Consider the following 26,595-nt stretch of genomic DNA (forward strand, 5'->3'; position numbering starts at 1 on the left):
CCCTAGTGGCTTTGCAAATGTATGTTTTTCTATTGTCTGAAGTTCGTGTTTAGCTATACATATCCATCAAGGGTAACTTGAGCTGGCATCTGCCACTGAGGAAAACAAGTGGAAAAAAGGCAGCAAAGGAAGGACAATTGTTTTGGAAACTGAAAAGAGACAAAAGCTATGTTAATCAAATAGGTGGATAACTATAGAGATGAAGGGATGCTAAAGTCCGCCCTTGGAGAGTAAAATCAAATACCAAAAATGACTCAAACAGCCTAAAATAATAAGCAGGATCTCATAGAATAAATTTTAGTAAGCATCAACATAATATTCTGGGAGTTCCCGTCGTGGCTCAGTGGTTAACGAATCCGACTAGGAACCATGAGGTTGCGGGTTCGATCCCTGGCCTTGCTCAGTGGGTTAAGGATCTGGCATTGCCATGAGCTGTGGTATAGGTCGCAGACGCAGCTTGGATCCCGCACTGCTGTGGCTCTGGTGTAGGCCGGCGGCCACAGTTCTGATTAGACCCCTAGCCTGAGAACCTCCATATGCCACGAGAGTGGCCCAAGAAATGGCAAAAAGACAAAAAAACAACAAAAAAAAACCCCCCATAATATTCTGTTCATGCATAATATTCTGTTTATTTTATTCTGCATAAATTCTGCATAAAAAAAAAAAAACCCAGGGTAGAAAAACACAGAATGAAGAAGACATGTGTCATCATCACAGAAAAAAATAAGACTCAAGAGATGCTGGTTCACACTAAATTTTGTATGGAAATAAGCATCATGTCAGGCATTAGATATAAAAAGTGGATAATGAAAAGTTGCTTTCTGAAGTTCCCGTCGTGGCTCAGTGGTTAACGAATCCAACTAGGAACCATGAGGTTGTGGGTTCGATCCCTGGCCTTGCTCAGTGGGTTAAGGATCCAGCGTTGCCATGAGCTGTGGTGTAGGTCGCAGACATGGCTCAGATCCTGTGTTGCTGTGGCTGTGGTGTAGGCTGGCAGCTACAGCTCCAACTAGACCCCTAGCCTGGGAATCTCCATATACCGCAGGAGCAGCCCTAGAAAAGGCAAAAAGACAAAAAATAGAAGAAAAGTTGCTTTCTGCATGCCTGACCACAAGTGTATTTAGTGCTGGGCATTTACTTTTTAAAGATGTATAAAAACCCCACTATATTTCATTGGGACTGTGAAATGGCCAGTTATTTAAGGAGAGCTGAAAAAAATAGAGATGTCTAAACCTAAAGAAAAGGGCTTTAATATATTAAAGAATTATTATGAGGAATTAGAAATATTATATGGCCCTAATAAGAACAGATAGGCGAGACGTTAGTCTAGATAGGGCAGATTTCTAGCTAATAGATTATTCGTCTAACAGGAGTGTGAGTACAGAGCAGGTTGTCAAGAAGCAGTAAGCAGGAGTTCCCCTGTGGCAAAACAGACACACTGCATGTTCAATCCCCAGCCTGGCACCAGTGGGTTAACGGATCCGGTGTTGCCATAGCTAGGTCACAACTGTGGCTCAGATCTGACCCCTAGCCTAGGAAATCCATGTGCCTCAGGGTGGCCAAAAAATGAGAAAAAAAACAGCAGCAGCAGCAGCAGTGAAGAGTGCTTTCAACAGGTATCTTCATGCAAAGTAAAGACAACCACTAGAGGGCACTGGAGAAAGGGGCCTTGCACATATCCTAACAAACTAGCACGCACAAAGTAATAGAGCAAGATGCAAACTATTGCCTTTGGAACGCATGAGCAATGAGATCCTGCTAGAGAGCACTGGGAACTATATCTAGTCACTTATGATGGAGCATGACGGAGGCAAATGTGAGAGAAAGAATGTATATAGATATGTGACTGGGTCACCTTGCTGTACAGTAGAAAACTGACAGAACACTAAACCAATTATAACGGAAAAAATAAAAATCGTTTTAAAAAAACCACAAAGTAACAGAGCAAAAGAAGAGAGAAGAAAAAGACTCTAAGATCCTATACGAGGAGATTCTGAATCATGGACTTCACAGGTGTGTATCAGGAAGACTGTCCCAGGTGACCTGAATACATCCCCTAGGGAAGATTCAATACAGTCCTTGCCCTTCATCTACTGAGAGAAAAAAACCTACTGATACATAAGTCTGCTGCAGTTTAGGGGATATACAAACATACACACAAACGGAATTACAGAGACAGTATAAAAGAAAGGTTTGGTTTGGTCTTGAGAACTGTAACAAAAGAAACCGAAAGACTTTCTTAGAGAAATGCAGGGGAAAACACTCTTCTGCTATCACAGTCTTAAAACATTTTAAACAGTTTCCTTATTTCTATTTTTTATTATTATTATTATTTTTAGGGCCTCTCCCATAGCATACGGAGGTTCCCAGGCTAGGGGTCTAATCCGCAGGCCTATGCCAGAGCCACAGCAATGGCAGATCCTTTATCCACTGAGCAAGGCCAGGGATGGAACCCACAACCTCATGGTCCCTAATCGGATTTGTTTCCGCTGAGCCACAAAGGGAACTCCTTTTTTTTTTTTTTTTTGGTCTGAAGAGACAGAGAGAAACCTTAAATGCATATTATTGAGAAGCCAATCAGAAAAGGGTACATCCTCTGATCCCAACTATAAGACCCTCTGGAAAAGGCAAAACTATGAAGACAAGAAAAAAATCAGTGGTTGCAGGACTGGGGGTGGAGGTGGGGGGAAATAAAGTGGAGGACTTTTAGGGCAGTGCGAATATTCTTCATGATATTATAATGATGGATATGTGCCATTTGTCCAAATCCACAGAAACAGACAATATCAAGAGTAAACCCTAAAGTAATCTATGGGCTTTGGGTGATTATGATGTGTCAATGTAGGTTTACCCTTGGCAAAAAAAAAAAGTACCATTTTGGTCAATGATGTCGATAATGGCTGAGACTATCTATGTGGGGGGGAAAGGGGATATAGAGGAAATCTCTGTACCTCCCTGTCAATTTTGCTGTAAATCTAAAACTGTCCTCAATAAAAACTGCTCGTAAAATCTTTTTAAAAAAGATGAAGTCTACAATGAGTATTTACGTGCCATTTAAACTATGTACTATTTATGATTTTATCTTTTCTTGGCAAATAAGTGTCATAGTTACTAAACAGAACTGGTATTTCTTTGACCTAAGTGCCTTTAACTCTTGTGCACTTTTTTCTTTTGGCTGCACCCTTGGCATGTGGAAGTTCCTGGGCCACGGACTGAACCTGTGCCAGAGCAGTGACTCAAGCCCCGCAGTGACATTAACCCCCTGTGCCACAAGGGAACCTCCATCCTGTATACTTTTTAGTTAGACCTTTATTAGCAAATCATGTCACTGAAGGAAGGGAGCAGAAAGAATATGTTATAAAATTTGAGACAAGTGCCACCATAGGTTATTGCTGGCAAACATGAGCTCCATCAAATTATTATTGTTTATTTATTTATTTAGGGATGCACTCACAGCATATGGAAGCCCCCAGGCTAGGGGCTGAATCAGATCTGCAGCTGCCAGCCTACACCACAGCTCACAGCAACACCAGATTCTTAACCCACTAAGCAGGGCAGGGATTGAACCCGCATCCTCATGGATACGAGTCGGGTTCGTTACCACTGAGCCACAACAGGAACTCCCAAATTATTATTTAAAGAAGGAAAAGTCATAGGTATTTCTCTCACCAGTGAGTGTTAGAAGAGCTCCACCACCAACACACTCTCTTCACGCAGTGAAAGTGACCCACTCCCCTGGTTCTTCAGTCCTTCCCCACCACCATGCATCCTATATATTCAAGAGTATTTAATTTTATAAAACTATTACTATATTTATCTGTAAATTATAAAATATATATATTAGGAGTTCCCTGGTGGCTCAGTAGGTTAAGGATCTGGTGTTGTCACTGCTATGACATGAGTCTGACCTCTAGCCCAGAACTTCCACATGCCATGGCTGTAGCTCCGCCAAATATTTATATAATTACTATATGTAAACTGTAACATTAAATAACTATACTATTCAGCATAATCTAACTACAGGCTATGATCTAGAGGAGTTTCTGACTATGCCTAAAAATCTCTGTCCCTCATCTTTATTATGATTGCTTAGAGGAACACCAGTGTTTGACATATGTATTTTTTAAATTATTTTATTTTTAGTTTTAGGTTAACAGAAAAATGAAACAGAAAGTACAGTGAGATCCCATACACCCCCTCCACCATCTCCCTCTTCTATTAACATCTTGCCTTTTTTTTTTTTTTTTTTTTGGCCACAACCGGCATGTGGAAGTTCCCAGGACAGGGATCAAATCTGTGCCGCAGTTGTAACTTGTGCCACAGCTGCGGCAACAACAAATCCTTAACCTGCTACGCCATAAGGGAACTCCCAATACCTTGCTTTGGTGTGGTAAGTTTGTTAACAACTGAAGAACCACTATTAACTAAAGGCCATAGTTTCATGAGAGTTCACTCTTTATGCTGTAGTCGGGGGTTTTTGACAGGGGTATGATGACATACCCTCCATTACAGTACCATACAGAAAGGTTTCACTGCCCCCAAGCCCCCACATTCTCTCCCTCCCTCCTCCCGAATTGTGGCAACCACTGGATCCTTTCACTATTTCTATAACTTTGCCTTTCCCGGAACTTCATACGGCTAGACTCATACAATAAGTAGCCTTTCAGGTTGGCTTCTTTCCCCCAGTAACATGTATTTAAGGTTCCTCCATGTCTTTTCATAGCTTGATAGCTCATTTCTTTTAGTGCTTAATCCACTATATGGATTTACCAGTTATCAATTCTTTATCGCATGGATCATGCCTTTGGTGTTGTATCCAAAAAGTCATCACCAAACTCAAGATCATCTAGGTTTTCTCCTATGTTATCTTCTAGGTGTTTTGTAGTTTTGCATTTCACACTTAGGTCTATGATCCATTTTGAGGTAATTTTTATAAGGGGTATGAAGTTTGTGCCTAGATTCATTTTTTGGCAGGTAGATAGATATCCACGTGTTCTGCACCATTTGTGGAAGAGATTATCTTTGCTCCATTGTCAAAGATCAGTTGACTATATTTCGGGTATCTATTTCTAGGCTCTCTATTGTGTTTCACTGATCTGTTTGTCTAGTCTTTCATGAATACCACACTGCCCAGATTACTGTAGCTTTGTAGTGAATCTTGAAGTCAAGTAGTGTCAGTCTTCTAACTTTATTTTTCTCCTTCAATATTGTATTAGCTACTCTGGCTCTTTGCCTCTCCTTACAAACTTGAGAACCAGTTTGTCAATATCCATAAAATAACTTGCTGGGATCTTGATTGGGATTGCATTGAATCTGTAGATGAAATTGGGAAGAACTGACATCTTGACAATATTGAGTCTTTCTATCCATGAATATGAAATACCTCTTTCAGTTCCTCTTTGATTTCTTTCATCAGAGGTTTGTAGTTTCTTCATAGAGATCTTGTATATATTAGACATTTCACATTTTCATAGTTAAAATGAAAAAACTACTTAATATTTAAAGAGATAAGCATCACATCTGATAATTTTGTTTACTCTCAGATAATTTTAAGAACATGTTAAATAATACCACCTAGCTCTTCCCAGATACCACCTATCTGGTGTTTCCATACTAAGAAATATGCCATTGATATTTGCCAATCAAGAGATAGTAAATTTTCCAGATATTTGTAGAATACCTGATTTGGAAAGCTTTTTTTTTTTTTTTTTTTTTCATTTGCCAACTAAGAATCAATGAAAATGGAATTACAGCCCTTATACGTCTGGCAATTTATGTAATTCATAACTATATCCCATTCATATTAAATAGTACCCCCAAAACACATAAATTTAAGTGCAAAGGGGGGAATAAAAGGGAAAAAATTAACTCTAGTATCTTTGGATGGTAAGGCTACAAATTTATCTTCATTTTTTATTTTCAAAATTCTCTACAAAGATTATACATTACCTTCACACTCCATTAAATCAAATATTATACAGCACATAAAATGAGTAAACTATAACCACATGGATCATTGTATCTTTCCCATGAATATAACACATAAAGGGAAGGTTGCTAAATGCAGGGAAATATTAAACATCAAATTCAGAATTCAGAATAATGGTCACAGTTGGGAAGGGACAAGATGAGGAAGGAATGCCCAGGAGGCTTTAGTATTATCTGTGATTTTTTTTTTTTTTCATTTTATGGCCGCACCAGTAGTATATGGAAGTTCTCAGGCCAGGGACTGAATCTGAGTCACAGTTGCAACCAACAACGCAGCTGCAGCAACACCGTATTCTTTAACCCACTATCCTGTTCCAGGGATCAAATCTGCACGCACAGTAATCTAAGCCACTGCAGTCAGATTCTTAACTCAGTGTCCCACAGCAGGAACTCCATCTGTGATATTTTATTTCTTAAGTTGGGTAGCAGACAGATGGTATTATATGGTCATTATATTGTTCTATATCCTTATTTACGCCTGAATTATTTAAAAAAAAAATTTTTTTCCCCAGGGCCACAGGTGTGGCACACAGAAGTTCCCTGGCTAGAGGTCGGAGCTACAGCTGCTGGCCTACACCACAGCCAAAGCAATGCCAGATCTGAGCCGCATCTACAATCTAGACCACAGCTCGAAGCAACACCAGATCTTAACCCACTGAGCGGGGCCAGGGATCAAACCAGCACTCTCGTGGATACCAGTCAGACTGATTTCCACTGAGCCTCAACAGGAATCCCTAAAAAATTCTTAAAGGCAACAGCCACTGGAGTCATACCAAAGTAGTAGTACTTAACTCCAATCTCCTCAAACTACTTAACTAGGATAAGTAGAGGAATAATAGATACAAATGTATCTCCTTATAAATGAGAAAATTCTTTGGAAAACTCAGTCATTCTCAAAGTGAGTTTTCATGTGTGTATTTACAAGCAAATAACAATCTGAAACCTGTATCCCATAAAGTATCTGCAGCAACCATTCCAATCTGTGCCTTACACACAGAACTCAAAATTACATCTGTTCAGGAATTGTAATATATAAATTATTTTTAATTTGGCCTTACTCTACATTTCTACTTACAACTCTTTTAAAGCAGATTTTTTTACTGGTCAGTTTTAAAACAGTATTTAGTCTTTTAAGGATGTCATAATAAAAATAAGATTAATTTCAGACTTATATTTTCCAGTTGGTGATTTAAAATGGATTCTAGGAGTTCCCATTGTGGCGCAGTGGTTAACGAATCCAACTAGGAACCATGAGGTTGCGGGTTCGATCCCTACCCTCGCTTTAGTGGGTTAACAGATATGGTGTTGCCGTGAGCTGTGGTGTAGGTCGCAGACTGGGCTTGGATCCTGCGTAGCTGTGGCTCTGGCGTAGGCTGTCGGCTACAGCTCCGATTGGACCCCTGGCCTGGGAACCTCCATGTGCCGAGGGAGCGACCCAAGAAATGGCAAAAAAAAAGACCAAAAAATAAAAATAATAATAATAAGATAAAATAAATAAAATGGTTTCTAACCAGGACATGGCATCCATGACAAGAATCGCAAATGGAGTAACACAACCCTGTACTAGCCGAAACCTCTCATGTTGTTACACAGGTCTGATAAGCACCAAAGTTTAGGTAATGTCTATCCTATCCAACTTCTTGGTAGTATCCATTGCAATGTGAATTAATGATTTTTAAGGACAAAAGGTAAATTCATAAGCTGTTTGAAGAAACTTCTTAAAGTAGACTCAGTAACTTTTAACATGAATCAAAAAAGCATAGTTTTCATTGTTAGAAATACCTGATTATCTCTTACATCTTTACTTGAAATAGCAGGGATAAGTTTTTTAAAAATAGGGATTAGGAGTGAGGGGTGGAGAAAGACCTGGGATGGTTTAGAACTAATACCATTCCTTTCCATTTCTGCCCCAACTTTATTGCCCATTCCTACATCCTAGATGTAAACTAGAAATAGATTGTAATAAATCATTTGAAAACAAAAGGAGGAGAAGTACTACTTAACAAACTCTGAGGTTATCAAAACATGGCAAGACGGATTAGGCTTCCACACTAAAAGAAGAGGGTATATATCACACCATCTTACAGTCCAATTCCTTCCCCAAAAAATACATGCTAGGGTATTCATACGACAGGCTTCCTTAAAAAGGAAAATTACTCAATTAATACTACCTTGGGGGGGAGAAGGGGGAGATAAATTAGGAGTTCAGGATTAACATCACACACTACTACATATTTCAAAGATATAAACAACAAGCATCTACTTTATAGCAGAGGGAACTATACTCAATATTTTGTAATAACCTATAATGGAAAAGAACCTGAAAAAGAAAAAACACATGTGTCTACACATGTGCATCTGAATCAATGTGGTGTACACTTGAAACTAATGGATTAGGCTTCCACACTGGGAGTTCCTGTCGTGGCGCAGCGGAAATGAATCCAACTAGGAACGAGGTTGAGGGTTTGATCCCTGGCCTTGCTCAGTGGGTAAAGGATCCGACATTGCCGTGAGCGGTGATGTAGGTCACAGATGTGGCTCAGATCTGGCGTTGCTGTGGCTCTGGTGTAGGCTGGCAGCAACAGTTCTGATTAAACCCCTACCTAGCCTGGGAACCTCCACATGCCACGGGTATGGCCCTAAAAAGACAAGACAAAAAAAAAAAAAAACCTAACACACACTGTAAATTACCTATACTTCAATTAAAAAAGGAGAAAAAAGATAAAACTATCTACTTTGGTCTGCAGTTTATATAATCCCAATACTTTTATTCACTATTCTTCATAAAAAGTGATTTAACATTCATCTTCTATAACCCTTTTTGAAAAAAACTTTACTAGATCAATAGGCTGTGACCTATTGAAATGTAAATGAGATGTTTGCTTTTCAGATGAGACTCAACTTACTTCAAATCCTCTTAAACCACTACAAAGTTAAGGACCCAAAAGTAGAGGACTCATTAATAGAAACTTAACAAGGCTGAAATTGTTGGCTCTGTAGGAACTTGCATATCTGTATGCTTTTCCTGTGTACTCCTAAAGTCAGTTAATTCTAATTTCAACATCACTTATATTTAATTCTTTATTTCATCATTTGCATTTACCAAGTACATTATCATCCATATTCCATTTGTTCACCTATTCTCACCAATGTCTGTGGAAAAGCTGCCTGATCAAGAATGCCTGGATGATGCACAATAATGGATGGAGGCAGTTACACAATTTTATTCACTGAGTTTTATCCTGTTTAAATGTCATCGTATCACATTCGTTAAACAAGTACCTTTTGAGCACTTTTCTGTGTAAAATCCGGGACCAGAAACTGAAGGGAGACCTGTAGGTGATTAGTTTAATCCTCAAATAGCTTATAGCAGCAGTTCTCAAGTGAACTTACCGTAGGTATCCCTGTGACTTCTCCAAGAGATCAATGAGGTCAAACTACTTCCGTAATAACTAAGACATTCTTTGCCTTTTCTCACTGTGCTTATATTTGTACTTATGATACAAAAGAAATGGTAGGGTAAGACTACTGGCATGATGCACAATTTAAATCAATGACACCAGAGTTCCCATTGTGGTGCAATGGGTTGAGAATCCAACTGCAGTGGCTTGGGCTGCTGTGAAGCACACTGGGTAAAGGATCTGGTAGGTTACAGCTGTGACTTGGATTCAATTCCTGGACCGGGGAACTTCTATATGCCATGGACATGGCCATTAAAACAAAACAAAACATAAAGCAGTGGCACCAAAATATACTAGTAGTCATTATATTCTTCACCTTCATGTACTCACAGTAAAAAAAAAAGTCAATTTTACTTAAGAATGTGTTAATGCAAGAGTAAAAATTATTAATTTTATTAAATCTTTGCCTTAAATTGTCTTTTTATTATTCTGCATAACCCACTGGAAAGTATGTATAGGGCATTTCTACATTTGGAAGTGTGACAACTGTTTTGAAAAGCACATAAACCATACTTCGAGCTGCAAACTGAATTATCCACTTTTTCTCAAGGAATCCATTTTTACTTGAACAAGTGGCTGACAAACTATATGGTTATTCAGACGTGGGTAACTGACAGACATGTTCTCAAAAATTATAAAGTGAGGAGTTCCCATCGTTAGCTCAGTGGAAGCAAATCTGACTAGCATCCATGAGGACGCATGTTTGAATCCCTGGCCTTGCTCAGTGGGTTAAGGATCCAGTGTTGCTGTGTAGGTCACAGCCAGCAGCTCATGGCTCAGATCCCACATTGCTGTGGTTCAGGCCAGCAGCTACAGCTCCAATTCGATCCCCAGCTTGGGAACCTCCATATGCCACTGTGCAGCCCTAAAAAGACCAAAAAAAAAAAAAAAAATTACAAAGTGAGCCTATCACTTCAAGGAAAACAAATGAGAGCATTTGGTTGACAATAAAATTTGGTATTTCAGGTGATAATTAGAATTTGGAAAACTTGCAACTGCCACAGTGAGCTTGACAGCTTTCCACTACTTAAAAGTCTTTTCTGATGAGGCCAGTGGTAGTGTTAATGAATATGATTTTTGTGTCAACATTTGGAGACTCTGCTAACTCAGTAAACTAATATTTTCTAAATGACCGATAAATGGGTTATAAAATCATGCACAGGTTAAAAGATCCATTCAAAGTGCATTATAAACCAATATATTTCAACATAACAAAGCACAGATATGGTTTCAGATTCCACACTGCAATTCACCTTTAAGAAATTAACACTGCTAAATTTTAGTGTAATATCAAAGAATATCCACAATAATCTAACAAGGTTCTTAAAATACTCTTCCCTTTTCCAACTATATATTTGATGCGAGGCCACATCTTCTTTTACCTCACCCAAAGCAACATACTGCAGGAGACTGAGTGCAAAAGCAGATAGGAGTATCCAGTTGAGCCAGACATTAAAGAGATTTGCAAAAACTGCTGTATCACTCTTCTCAATTGTTCTTTGTTTTGGAAAATATAGCTACTTTTTACTAAAATATTTTACTTAGTTTAACATGTAGTGGGTAGATTATTATTTTAAAATTAATAAACATTTTTAAAAAATTGTTTTAATTTCTAATACAGTAAGTATCAAAAGTCATAACCCACATAAACAAAAGCTCAAGTCCTCGATAATTGTTAAGAGTATAAAAGAAAAGGGTCCTTAGGACCAAAGATTAAGAACCACTGGCTTACACTGTAACAAAAGAAAGAAGAAAAAAAGAAAAAAGAAAAAACTCTACAAATAATAACCCAAGGTAGAATATTATGCCTACCCTTCTATTCTTGAATATTCTAGCTTTATTTAAAGGAAACTTATACTACCTAGTTCTTGAAATAATTTATTTAGCACTGCTGTCAATACAATCAAAATGAGTAATTCATTTAGTAAGCATGAAAAGGCCTCAAGCAATACCAAGATAATGTGTTAAACCAATGTGAACTGATGAGTTTTTCTTTACTCATTTTCTAAATAAGTGGCCTGAACTAAAACTGGTCTTATTTACTTTGCTGGTATAAAATTAACCTATAAAGAGAATTTTTTCATGAAGGACTATAAAATATACAATTCTCTTGGAAATGCACCCCACATAATCAAATCAGTAATGGAAAGCTACGGAATTTGGTTCCTTGCCTCTCAACAATAGAGAAAAAAAAATACTTTTATGTATCCTTAAAGATAGGCTAAGCAAAAATATGTGTGTGTATGTCCCTTTTAAAAACCACAAATGATTGCTTATGTGCATAAGGTCCTCTAAAAAGTGTGTTTTTTGTGTGCGTTTTTTAATGTCGTTTTGTATCCTGTTCCTCAGCACCATATTTCCATTATGGCGCAGTGTAAACGAATCCGACTGGGAACCATGAGGTTGCAGGTTAAATCCCTGCCCTTGCTCAGTGGGTAAAGGATCCGGCGTTGCCGTGAGCTGTGGTGTAGGTAGCAGATGCAGCTCAGATCTGGTGTTCCTGTGGCTGTGGCTTAGGCCAGCAGCTGCAGCTCCGATAAGACCCCTAGCTTGGGAATCTCTATATGCCGCAGGTGCGGTTCTAAAAATCCAAAAAAAAAAAAATTTATGCTATTAATCAGTGGCTATACACTACCCAGAAAGCGGAACGAGTTGAAGCTACTGCAGTTTGTGCTTACCAGCCCAGTTCTGCTTATGCTGGCTTCTAGGTCACACATGCTATCTAGGGGCCCTGACAAAGTACATTAGAGTCAGAGGAGTTTGGTTATGTGGAAGGCAACATGTAATGAGTTCGCTACCATGTATCAAATACTTCACCCGAATTTTCCTTAAATCTTCTCATATCAATGATTAAGTAGTATTACCTTTGTCTTAAAATTAAGGGGATTCAAACTCAGAAAGTTTAAGGAAAATGCTCAAGGATGCAAAAAGTTAGTAGGTAGCACTATCAAGATTTAAACCCAGAGCCCCTGCAGTGGGGTTGTATGCTGGCCCCCAAAAATATGTCCACATTCCAACTCCTGGAAACTGTGAAAGTTATCTTATTTGGAAAAATAGGTTCTTTCAGATGTAACTAAGTTAAGGATTTTGACAAGAGGATGTCATCCTGGATTACCTAGTTTGGTACTAAAGCCAAGTATCCTTATAAGAGTAAGGCCAACACAGATTCCAGACAGAAGAGTAGGAGACAATGTTCCCATGGAGTCACAGCTGGAAGAAGCAAAGAACAGATTCTTCCTTAGTGCTTCCAGAGGGACTGTAATCCCACAAAGCCCGATTCCTGACTTTTGACCTCAGAATTATGAGAGAATAAATTTCGGTTGTTTTAAGGCACCAAGTTTATGGTAATTTGTTATAGTAGCCCTAGGACACTAATTATCTTTCCAGCAAACCTCATTACCTTTCCAAGAAGGTTTAAGGAACTAAGGATACTTAAACTAAAAGAGACAATTCAAAGGACTTTATCTTTCTATTTTTTAAAAGAAAAGAACTCTAGGAGTTCCCGTAGTGGCTCAGTGGTTAACGAATCCGAATAGGAACCATGAGGTTGCAGGTTCCATCCCTGGCCTTGCTCAGTGGGTTAAGGATCTGGCGTTGCCATGAGCTGTGCTGTAGGCTGCAGACGTGGCTCAGATCCCACATTGCTGTGGCTCTGGCATAGGCCAGTGGCCACAGCTCCAATTAGACCCCTAGCCTGGGAACCTCCATATGCTGTGGGAGCGGCCCTAGAAAAGGCAAAAAAAGAAAGAAAAAAAAAGAAAAAAAGAAAAGAACTCTAGGGAGTTCCTGTCGTGGCGCAGTAGAAACGAATCCGACTAGGAATCATGAGGCTGCAGGTTTGATCCCTGGCCTCGCTCAGTGGGTTAAGGATCCGGTGTTGCCGTGAGCTGTGGTGTAGGTCGAGGACGCGGCTCAGATCCTGAATTGCTGTGGCTGTGGTGTAGGCCAGCAGCTTTATCTCCGATCAGACCCCTAGCCTGGGAACCTCCATATGCCGAATAGGTACGGCCCTAAAAGACAAAGAAAAGGAAAAGAAAAGAACTCTATGTATTTTTAGAAGTCCTAGAGAGCAGGAGAGAGACAAGTAAAAATTACAGAGAAATTTCAGTTGAAATTAAACTTTCTAACCATCTAAAGTACTAAAGACTAAACAGACTTTTAGTAGGTAGTATCAACCAAAATGATCTCCTATCACTGGATGTGTTCAAGAAGAGACTGAGACCATGTAACTTTGGACAGCTAAGCTGACTCAGAATCTCTATCCCAAGTTTCTAAAAATTATAAAGTATTAGATGACACAAAAGCCTAGTAATAAGGTAAAGTATTACAAGTGAATTTTACAAGGTTTCTACAATCATTTATTCAAATAAATACTACCAACTATGTGTCAGGTACTGTGCTTGGTAATGGACACTAACATCTACTTTCATAAAGCTTATAATCTGGTGGGAGAGAGAGACATACATCAAGTAATATACCAACTAATGTAAAATGACATGGACAGGAGTTCCCATTGTGGCTCAGTGGTTAACAAACCCAACTAGTATCCATGAGGATGTAGGCTGCATCCCTGACCTCACTCAATGGGTTAAGCATCCGGCGTTGCTGTGAGCCGTGGTGTAGGTCACAGATGTGGCTCAGATCCCATGTTGCTATAGCTGTGGCTCTGATTCGACTCCTAGCCTGGGAACTTCCATATGCCACGAGTGTGGCCCAAAAAAGATTAAAAAGAGAGAGAGAGATGTGTGTAGACATACATGGTGACAGAAAAGTACAAAAACAAGGTACACCTGGAGTTCCCACAGTGGCACAGTAGGTTAAGGATCAGAGTGCTGTGGCTCAGGTTGATCCCCGACCCTATGCAATGGGTTAAGGATCTGGCATTGCCACAATTGTGGCACAGGGTATAGCTGTGTCTCAGATTCAGTCCGTGGCTCGGAAACTCCCATATGCCATGGGTGCAGCCAAAAAAAGAAAAAAGAGAGAGAAAGAAAACGTAGGTGGGAAGATCTGGTAAAACTTCCCTGAGGAAATGATGCTTGGGTAGAGATTTCAATAAAATGTATGAGATTTTACCAGATAGAGAGGAAAAAGCTTTCCAGGCAGAAGGACCAGCAATAACAAAGGTCTAATAATGGTTAGGGAAGCATGTTTGATACGAAAGAGTCCAAAAAGTAAGTATAGCCACATTAAGTTTTGCCTTCATCCTGAATGGGCAGACATGATCAAATTGCGTATTTACAAAAGATCAACTAATCCTGCCTGCAATGAGGAGAATGGACCAGTGCTCAGTCACAGTGGATACAGGTGGACCAGTTATAGGTTACTGCAACAGAACAGGAAAGAAACAACAGCAACTCAAAAAAAAAAAAATGGTAATAATGGAAATGAAGAGGACAATTTGAGCTTATTTAGATTAAACAGTGAGTTCCTGTCATGACTCAGTGGGTTAAGAAGCTGACAGTCTCCGTAAGGATGCAGGGGTTTTGGTTTGTGTTGCTTTTTAGGGCCATACCCATGGCATATGGAGGTTACTAGACTAGGGGTTGAGTCAGAGCTACGGCAATGTGAGATCGAAACCGAGTCTGTGACCTACACCACAGCTCATGGCAAAGCCAGATCCTTAACCCACTGAGTGAGGCCAGGGATCGAACCCGCAACCTCACGTTCAGATTCACTTCTGCTGCCCCATGACAGGAACTCCGAGGATGCAGGTTTGATCCCTGGTCTCACTCAGTAGGTTAAGGATCTGGCATTGCCACAGGATGCAGTGTAGGTGGCAGATGGGGCTTGGATCCAGTGTTGCTGTGAATGTGACATAGGCCAGCAGCTGTAGCTCCAATTGGACACCTAACCTGGGTACTTCCATATGCCGCAGGTGTGGCCATAAAAATAAAATGAAAAGACATAAACAGAAAGCTAGACAAAATGTGATATGGAAAAACCAAGGTTTCTGATCTGAGAAAACAGGTGAAACAGTGGTTTTTTACCCTTCACTGAGGTAAAGCATGCAAAAGGGCCAAGTTTGAAAAGGAAATCTCATTTGGGGATGAAATACATCTGAGGCATCCAAGAAATATCAGTCAGGCTACTGGATATAAAGTTCTTAACCTCTGTTGGTAGGCCAAATCTGAGTATGCATATTTACATGAAACAGCTGTATATTCTTTTACCTTTAAGGGAAAACAGTTCTTATTATAAAGTCATTATTCTTAAAAAAATAATCTCAGGAGTTCCCATTGTGGCTCAGCAATAATGAACCTGACTAGTATCCATGAGGATGTGGGTTTGATCCCTGGCCCTGCTCATCGGGTTAAGGATTCATGATTGCTTTGGTTGTGGCTCTGATTTGACTCCTAGCCTGGGAACTTCTATATGCCACAGGAGCGGCCTTAAAAAAAGCAAAAAATAAATTAATAAAGATAATTTCAAAATCATGCTAAAAAAAATCACTACCTTACTTTGGTTATTAATACTAATCAAAGATTACCTATTTAAAGGACATTAGCTGTATATCATTCATTTAGTTATAAAATGATTTCTTTAGAATGAGAAGTATCCATCACGGTGGATTCTCAAGTTAGAATTAGCTACTATTTTCACAACCTTCAGACACAAAAACTGAAAAAAAAGTTTGAGGCAAAAAGTTTGTACCTTTTATTCCCCAGAACGTCTACCTCCCCCTATGTCTGAAAGATACAGACTTCAGTTCTTTTATTTTTTTGCTGCACCCACGGCATGCAGAAGGACCAGGAAATGAATCCACTCCACAGCGGTGACAATGCTGGATACTTAACTTACTGAGCCACCAGGGAACTCCTGACTTAAGCATCTTTTTTCCTTTTCTTTTTAGGGCCACACTTGCGGCATATGGAAGTTTCAGGCTGGGGTCAATTTGGATCTGTAGCTGCCAGCCTACACCACTGTCATAGCAACACCAAATCCAAACCATATCTGTAACCTACCACAACTTGCAGCAACTTGGAATCCTTAACCCACTGAGTGAGGCCAGGGATGGAACCCGCATCCTCATGGATACTAGTCAGATTCTTAACCCGCTGAGCTATAATGGGAACTCCTGACTTGAAAACATCTTACTGTCAAACATAAATAATGAAGTTTTGCTCCTGGAAAAGATCCTAATTTTCAAAGTAGAAGGGAAGAGAATACACAAATCAGATTTCTTTTCTTCCAACACAAACCTCCATAGGCTTTATATTCTACTTAGAGGGAAAATGACTAGACTAGTTTAGGTGTTAATTGTGATAACTAAGGAATTTACTCAAGATTTGCTTTCCATTTTGTATATTTAAAAAAAAAACAAACAAATCAGCTATCAGAAAGATTAAAGACAGAACTAATAAGTAGGAAAACTGCCTTACATTACTAACTCTAAAGAGAATCCACTGCACAAAATCTTTGCTAATTTTGAGAAAGATCTAGTATTCTTTACATAAAACTAGAATTATACATATGACGTACTTGAAGCAGAGCATGAATCAGACTACATAGCATTTGTATTTATAAACATACTTACATTTTATGTACATAAAATCTTTTGAACTTCCCACAGAAATATATGCTTTAAAAAAAAAAAAAAAAGGCATGAGTTCCCCCCATGGCACAATAAGATTGACAGCGTTTCTGGAGCACTAAGACGAGGGTTTGATTCCTAGCCCGGCACAGAGGGTTTAAAATCTAGTGTTGCTGCAGCTGTGGTGTAGGTCACAACTGCGGCTCACCCCTGGCCCAGGAACTCCATATGCCTCAGGGAAGCCAAAGGGGGGAAAGTACTTTTAACACTTTTGTATTATATGACTGCTACTTCTAATATCACTTTGCTGTCAATGGGAATATAACAATTCAGAAGATTCCAGGGTAAAATAAAAAAATCAATAACATATTGAGACAAGCTCCTTCACTTCAGAAACCACCTACAAATAGAAATCTTGGCTTAGGAAGCGTTAGGGCAGAGTGGAGAAAAAACAAGTTAATATGTGAATGAAATTAAGGTTAACCCAGGATTTAGCTTTCACTCTTCACTAAGTAAGCTTTCACAGGCAAGCCCTTCCGCCCTTACTCCAAGTTACCCTTAACTCAGCAAAACCACACAGCACATGAAGCAGACAGTAAGCCTTCCCCAGACAAATTTGTATTTAGACAGAAACTTTAAATACCTTTTATATTTCATTAAAATGGATTTACTGGAGTTCCTGTTGTGGCTCAGTGGAAACGAACCTGACTAGCATCCATGAGGATGCAGGTTCGATCCCTGGCCTTGCTCAGTGGGGTAAGGATCTGGCGTTGCCATGAGCTGTGCTGTAGGCCAGCAGCTACAGCTCTGATTCGACCCCTAGCCTGGGAACTTCCATATGCTGTGGGTGTGGCCCTAAAAAGCAAAAAAAAAAAAAAAAGAATTTATTTATAACTGCCTCATTAGGAATGCTTCAGAGCAGAAACAGACACATCAAACATTTTTAGATATTTCTGGTTCAAGAGAGCATGCAGAGTATTACTCTACATTATCACATACAGTACATATATATGCAGTGTGTATGCACACGCCAGTACCTACACATATACTTCGGAAAATATCTAAAACTATATAATTAAAATATTGTGAAGTATCTATTATGGTAGATTTACAATTATTTTTAATTCTCTTCTCTTTGCTTTTCTATAATGAACACATATACATGCCTTTTTACCTTAATTAATAAAATATATTTAACATGTCCTAACAGAGACCCAGAATTTCAGAAGTCGTTTTTATTTAGAAGAAACTTTACCAATTTTGTCCTCTTCATTTTTCAAATGAAGAAAAAGGCCCAGTGAGGATAAGTTATATGTCCAATATATGATAGTGACTCTATAGGGCTATAAATCTAATATTCACATTTATGTCTATTTTTCTGATTACAGAAATCAATGTGTTTTCGTTATATATATATATATATATATATATATATATATATATATACACACACACACACACATACACAGTGGGTTTTTTTTTTTTTTTTTGGTCTCTTCAGGGCCACACCTGCAGCACACAAAGATTCCCAGGCTAGGGGTTGAATTGGATCTGCAACTGCTGGCCTATGCCATAGCCACTGTAATGCCAGATCCGAGCCACATCTGTGACCTACACTGCAGCGTGTGGCAGCACTGGATTCTTTAACCCACTGAGTGAGGCTAGGGATCAAACCTGCATCCTCAGAGACACTAGGTGGATTCTTAGCCCGCTGAGCTACAACAGGAACTCCAGGAAAAGCCATCAAGAAAACGAAAATCACCTATGCTTATAAACCAAAGATAACCATTGATTTGGGGGTTTTTTGTTTTCTTTCTAAAAATTTCACAACAAAAATAATACATTTTCAATGTAGAAAAACTTTTAAAAATACAAAGAGTAAAGAAGAAAGACAAAAAAATTAACACTCACATAACTGGTGATATCAGAATTATTTCTTCTCTAGACTCAGTTCCTAAGGCCAGTTTTGGGTCAACAAACTAATTCTATGATAGTGTCCTTATGTAGCAAACCCTGGTTGGTTCTTTAATGTGATTATTTTTATATGAAAGATCTACTCATAAAATTTTTATTTCACAATTGTTTAATGATAGACAAAAGACCAAAAAACGATGAACAAAGAAAATACTCCACTTCTACCTGGGTATCTTCTTTTTAGACTTAATGAATGTAAAGATAATCCACAAACACAAGCCAAATTGCAAGTTACAAAACACAATTTTCTAAGATTACCCAAAGTTTATTCTTATAATTCTTTTATTTACCAACACCTTTACAGGGTATCCTATAAAACACTACCAACTGGCATTAATTACAGGTGAAAAAAATCATGAGTTAAGAGCAAATATATTTATAAAAACAAGCTAATAAAACATAAATTTACAGAACCATCATTAATACAGTTAGCAAGACACTTAAAAATACCCATTTTATCTCATCCCTTCAAAATTTCTATCTTCTACATATTTTATAAAGCACATAAATGTACCAGTACAATAACAGGAACATCATTTTAAATAAACGTGATTCAGAATGTGTGCTCAGGAGTACCCTGGTGGCTCAGTGGGTTAAGGATCTGGTATTGTCACTGCTGTGGTGTGGGTTCAATCCCTGGCCTGGGAACTTCCACATGCTGCAAGCACCCCCCCCCCCTCCCCACCCCAGCCCAGCCCCCAAAAAAGAATGTGTGCTCAAAACTTTACTTGTAAGGGTAACAACAAAAGCTGGAGATCACTGCCCAAGATCCAAGGATAGCTGACAAAACTGTCTCTTTCATTCCCTTTCTCTATTTATTTATTTATGCATGCATACATGCCACAACCACGGCATGTGGAAGTTCCCAGGGCAAGGATCTGCGACCTGTGCGCCAGCTGTGCCACAACAGAACTTCCTCTCCTAATCTAATTGAAAAGATCCAAAGATTAGAAGAAAAAAGTAAAAATGACTAATTATCTAAAACTTCAGAATGAAATATTTTGGGAATTAAGTAAGTTCCATATGAAACATTATTAAATAATTTGCTTAAATTTCCAGATTTTATCAATGGCTTAAGAAATGTGAACACTAGCAATTTGTTACCATTATACCACCTTAAATCTCAAAAGATTCAAAACTGTCAGATTTCAGACAGACCCCATAAGATAAGCCAATGGTGTTTTCATTTCATGGTCAGAAAAATTTAGCAAGGAGAGAATAAATGTCTTGCCCCAGATCACTAGTTTGAAACATGTGCATTTTAGAAGTTTTCCAAAGTGTATATAAGCAACTGCCAACTTAAAAATGAATTTGCGTGCAGTCTATGAACTCACTTTCTGGGGGGAGGGATGAACTGGGGGTTTGGGATTGGCATATGCACAATGAGGAAATGGAATGGTTGGCCGACGGGACTCGTGGCACAGAGAGCTCTAGGCAAAGCTCTGAAAGAGAATGAATGTGTGTACATGTATAACTGAATTACTTTGTTGTACAGCAGAAATTATCACAACCTTGTAAACCAACTAAACTTCAATAAAACTTTAAAAAAAGAAAACTCACTTCCTCTTTAATACACTAATAATTTGATCCTGCCACAAAGCTTATTGTATATAGTGCATGAATAGATAACCATATATAGTACAAGGGTGAATCCTAGAGTATAAAAAAGCAAGGAATCCAGATGACTTGGCAAAATTCTGAAACTGGTTAAGCTTTGCTTTGGCATTCCTCCCATCCTCCTAGTTGATCCCACTCCTGTTCCCTAAAGGTACCTTATATCTTCTCGAAGTCCCTTACCCAAGACACCTACTCAAAATTTCTTTCCCTTGCTTGACCCACCCCAGTCAGGATAACTGATTTCAGGTAATTAACGCAACCAACATCTCACTTACTCATTAACACTACCAATAAGGCTCTTAACTTTTCTGTGTCAAAAACTGAGAATCTCATAAAAGTTATAGTCACTCTCTCCAGAAAAATCACACAGGCACACACAAAATTTTTCAAACAATTTCCAGACAGTCAGGTTCACGCAGCCAAAATATATCTATGAATCCCAGAACTACAAAACCCAGGTTAAAAAACCTTGCACTTAACATATAAAGATCACAAAACCTCAAAATCCTTCAAAAGGAACTTACATTTTAAGAGACTATAAACTCAACTACACTATATATGCTCAAATACAAATACTCTAATTGCTAAAATTTAAGTAACCTCCCAAAATTTTTAATGCTGTAATTCCCTTGAGAGGAGAGTAACAGGACTATTTCTAAGCATGGGTCATCTATTAAATTGGGTTGTATTGGCCCTACCCTTATATTCAACAATATTCTAGAAATCTATTGTGTTTAATTATCATGAATGACTCATGGCAAAACAATACATAAATGCACACAAACACATGCAGAAATTTTATTTCATTTCTTAATTGTCAAATCCAGTTGCCAAATTCCCCGTTAAAATTCCTTTAATCGCTATCCTCAGCTTCTTCAACCCTATACCATTTATCTCTTCAGCTATGCTTTTTCAACTTCCTTCATGGGCCTTTCTTCTTCCACTTGACCCTCAGAGGTAGATGCTACCTACCCAGGGTTGTCTTTAGTTGTTTCCTATTGATACTATACTCTTTCCAAAGTTTCTACATGTTATGTTAACGAACATAAATCTCCTAAAAGGCCCCCACTTCCCCTTGAGCTCCAGTACAAAGCTTCAGGTACCTAAACTATTCGACATATCTTGATTCCCACACCTACAGTCATACCCTATTACTTTTCTCCTCCAATTCTGTTCTCCCTTTACATTCCCTACCTTATTAGAGGCATCGTCATCATCCATTAACCAGCTATAATCTTTAACTCTTCTACATTCTTCCCAATCAGACTACAATCTCAGCAGCTTCATTTCCCACTACTGCCCAAGTACAGCGAAATCTACTTGCTATTTCTCAAATCAGACCATCACTGCCCTTCCTCTAGCCTTTTCTTTCCCATCAATAAAACAGCTACTCACCCTTCAAAGTCCTACTTAAACACCCACTACATGAAAAGTCTTTTCTAACCTCATTTATTCTATCACTCATCCTCTCCCCAGAAGAATTTCCTCCCTCCTTCTATAGTCCAGGACACACCAGGACTTTTTCTTTCGTTACACTGTTTTAGTTCTTAACAAGTTGTATTATAGTTAGTTGCACCCTTATCTTTCTTTCCTATAGACAAGTCCATGGTTTGTTACTCTTGCACCTAGCACACACCTGGAATATAGTATGTCTTTAATCAATGTCTGGTAAATGAATGACAAAACTCCAAAGTCAGGACACACTTCAGATTATTTCTCAGTGAAGGGTATATCTCATCCTCTTTTGAACACAAGACAAGAATTAAATCCCCTAGTCCCTAGCTCCCCATTTCTAGTCCACTGCTCAGTTTTAAGCAACAGTTCATGGGGCATTGCCTCACTTCCTCTTGTTCTTTGTAGGTTTAGTTGCCAGTCTAACCACATTACAATTCAGTGGCAGCAGCAAAACAGATCCTCCAACTTCTAAAAAGCAAAGACTTTACAATTACCAACAGCAAAATACAAGTTTTTTTTTTTTTTTTTAATGATCTAACATTTACTCAAAGTTCATTCTTCATGATTCTGAAAAAAGCCTGGAATAGTTTATCTAACAGGCACCAATTAAGAGTTAAGAAAACATCCAAATTATCAGCTAAACTTTTCACATTTGTAACCACAGAAATTGGCATACATGAACAAACCTAAATATTATGTTTATATACTAAATACACTATAAATAGTAGAAAGTGTATATACCAAACTGATGACCCACATAAAAGTTAGCTTTTAGCTTCTTTTAAAAATACTACACCCCCAAAATTCCAGTGATCATCCCCATCTATAAAACTGTATTTTTTTACCTGTATTCTTTCTTGTACACTTTCCCCCTCTCCACCAACTCGCCCCCAACACACACACACACACACACACCTCTCCCTTACTAGATATGGCTTACTCAAGAAATTATCTGATAGCTTGGTAGCAGTTTCATAAGGCAGGCTACCAGACCTGGAATTCTGGAGAAGATTCCTTATGGTCAGTTTATTTTCTAAGTGACTGTTGTTGATGATACATCACAGACTGACCTCAAGAGATCACAAATGTGGCAAGCATGCCTTGAAGGCCGCCTAGTTTTGTTTTTTGGGGTTTTTTTGTTTGTTTGTAAAAAATATAATATGAAGTATTTCTGATTTTTCAGTTATATAAATATCACATTTTACAAGTAAAGATCACATGATGAAATCTTTTTGACGCTTCAGTAACTAAATTGCACTGAGTGGGGCTGAAAACATATTAGCCTAATTATAAACCGTACTTCAGAAAAATGCATCTATTTCAAAAAAAGAAAAGAAAAATACATACATTCCAAGGCATATATAATCTACTTATTTTCCTTAAGCAGTCCAAAAGTCTTTTCATTTTCTAAGTTTTGTCCATATTACATCAAAATAACTTCAGGCAAAGCATTCTTGTTGCTCCAGGATTAAAAGTTTCCAAAAGCTCAATGTGGTTATAATCTTCTGGAAACACCTGAAATTGATTTGTTTCACCTCCTTTACTATTCCTCTTCCAGCCTGTTCTCCTTAGTAAAAATATTGATGGATAAACGCACTAACTTGAAAAGCCAAAAAAATGGATAATCCACACCTTAGTTAATAAGGAACTATATGATACACAATGCTCAAAAATTAACATATATCAGAGCCTTAAAAAAATAACTGGACTTGATCTAAATAAAATGTTTCTAAAATAAATTTAACAAGTGGGTTTCTTTTTCATTGCTGTTTTACTAAGCATTCATGGAAAATTCTATCTGGGTAAGTTCAGGCTGAAAACACTAGCTTTAGCTCTCAAGGAAAACATGAAAGAACAGAAAATGTCCTTCAGTACAAAACTTTTTTGAATTTTTTTTTTACAAAATCAAAGACTGGTACTTATCTGTAAGATTGATTTTACAAATCTTTTAAAATATGTATTAATAAGCATCACAGTCACACATAAACTAAATTTAAATATCAAATTTCCTGAATTACAGACCCAGAGAGTACACCAAAACTCTTGGGTTTGACACTTCTGAGACTCAACAACCCACAGAGGCCCCTCCCCTTATCCTCCAACTTTTCAGAGTGGCACTACAGTAGAAGAACAATCCCACTGCAGCATAAAGGACTGGGCTTGCCTAAAGATATATGACAAAAGTTGAACCTATGCAATAACTTCCTGTTCTCCAGAGACTGTAGGCTGTCCTTCCAAAGGCTGACAATTTATAGTCCCTTCTAGAAACCAAAAAATCGGCATGTCTTTTCAAATACTTGTAAAATTTTTTTTAAAATTTCAATAATTACTGTTTATCATTATTACCCTTCAACAAACATTTACTGAATGCTTTATTACATATAAGAGGTATTTAAAAAAAAATAACCCCAGACCACAAGGACCTTGAATTTCCCTTAAAAGTCACCCATTTTTATTATTTCACATAAAATACTTCCTGAATACTGCTTGAACCTATCATGTACAGGCAATGTAAATAAATCATGGGAAGTTGGTCGTTAGCTCCCTAAAAAATCAGAGATACATATATATAACTGTGATTTAATAAAACCAAAAAACCCTACAATTTTGGGTTCCGTTGGAATATACATGAATTGGGACGGAAACCCGAAATCCTTTCTCTTTTTAATTTCCTCTGTATCTAGACAAGGGTCCTCATTATATCCTACTCCTATAATTACTTCCTTAAATTCAGAACTTAATTTCCTTAAAACCTGGCAAGAAAACTATTTCCATGAAAACTCCTGACTTGGGAATAAGAAACCCTTCCCGCCATCCCTCAAATGAAAATATGAGCACTGACTCCAAAGCAAAAATTTCTACACAATTTTAGACCCAAGTTAAAAATAAGTATTCTACATTACATATGGTAATTGTTATGTTTGTTTTTGCGCTCATAGAATAAGGAAATTACACTCAGACGCTCAGACAGAACTAGCCATATTTTCACCACCTATGGGATGACACATCAAGAACTTTCAAATACAATCCTAGGGAGTCAGGCTACTACCCAATTAAGGGAAGAAAAAAAGAAAAAGAACCCAGCATTTCTAAGCCGCCTCCCTTCCCACCCCCCTCCTGGAGTGAGGAACAACCCAATAACTTACTGTTTAAGGCCAAAGGAAAAGGAATTTTTTAAAAGCTGGATGGAGACAAAATGGGGAAAAGATCACTGTGAGGTGTGACCCCTCCTATGATGCCCTCCCTGGGACAAAAGGTACAAGATGAGCATGCCCACTCTCCTGCAGCACTGTCCGAGTTGACAGGCTCGCTCATCTTTTATCTTAAGAATTTCCCAATACATTGTTTCTACACACTTAGGAAAATGCGAATTTTGCTCTGAAAGAATTAAACACGACCAACACCAGCTCTCAAGTAAGCAATTAATATATTCTAATCTAATGCTTAAGAAAGGAGACCAGGCAACAGCTCCTCCAAATGGCTTGGCCAGATATCATTTGAAGCCCTAAAAAAAATTAAGATTTTTAAACAACCTCAAGTTTTGATGGGCACAGTCAGATGCACTGTGGAAACTTTGTGACCAGAAGCAACGACACAACAGGTGAGAGAGGCGGTGGACATCATTGCCCAGTTAAGTGGGTAACATGCAAGGGCAAACCCTTGAGTTCCCCTGAAAGACTGGGGATGTGGGATAATACCCATGCACAAGGCCTTCTAGAGCCCCTGCCTTTCCAGTAGCAAAGGTCCGGTACCTTTCCGGGGTCGCGCCACTCCCCCTTGTCCCTCACCCAGGGGACCCCCACCCTAAGCCTAAAAAGAACAGAGGCCCCTCCACCGGCAGCATCTCAGCTGGAGAAGAAAACACAATGTCGCTCCTTATTTCTGCGTACAAAAGGATTTTGCGCCCTCCTTCTGGAACAGCCGCCGCTGCCGCCTCCTAACTTGCAAGAAGGTGGGCAACGCGCCATATTCCAGCGTCCCCCAGTCTACCTGGGTAACGAGCCCACGCCACCCCGGAGGGAGAAGCTTCGGAGGTCGCCCAAAGAGCCAACCTCCTCTCCCGCAGGAGACAGCGACTCCCGCGCCCCGGCCCAACCCGCCGCGCCGCCCGCGGACCAGACCCGAGAAGGGCAGAAGAGGCGAGCTGGGAGCTGTGGCTCCGGTCCCGCGCAGCCCGCCCACCTCCCGCTCCCAGGCCGGCGCGCTCCCGGGCCTCTCGCTCCCGAACCCGCGGGAAGGCCGAGCCCGGGCCCCAGGTTCCACGGCGGACAGGAGGCCGCGGCCCCGAGAGCCTCAGGCGGCGGGGGAGGCCGGAACCCTGGGGCTCTCGGGAGGGCAGCGCCTCCCTCCCGAGCCCGCCAGGACGCCTGGGGCCTAGTGCGGCCTGCGCATCCTCGGGGTGGCGGTTTGACTGGGCCGGGCCGGGGCCCCCCGCCCGAGGCGGGCCGAATCCGGCGGGGGCCCAGGCCTGGAGCCGGGGGCGGCAGGGTGCCGGCTGCGGGGCGGGCCGGCCGGCCGGCGGGCGGGCGGCGTGTTGCGGCTGCGCCGGGGCTGAAATAGCTGGAG

The 26,595-nt window shown here is 39.4% G+C and overlaps 1 protein-coding gene across 5 annotated transcripts in view; it reads right to left on the reverse strand.

Moving 5' to 3' along the window:
- The window catches only part of NRF1 (nuclear respiratory factor 1), a 133,433-nt gene that overhangs the window by 106,692 nt on the left and 146 nt on the right, over positions 1-26,595 (reverse strand). The gene's annotated exons all lie outside the window — the stretch shown is intronic.

This window comes from Phacochoerus africanus, chromosome 16, assembly GCF_016906955.1.
Source record: "Phacochoerus africanus isolate WHEZ1 chromosome 16, ROS_Pafr_v1, whole genome shotgun sequence".
NCBI lineage: Eukaryota > Metazoa > Chordata > Mammalia > Artiodactyla > Suidae > Phacochoerus > Phacochoerus africanus.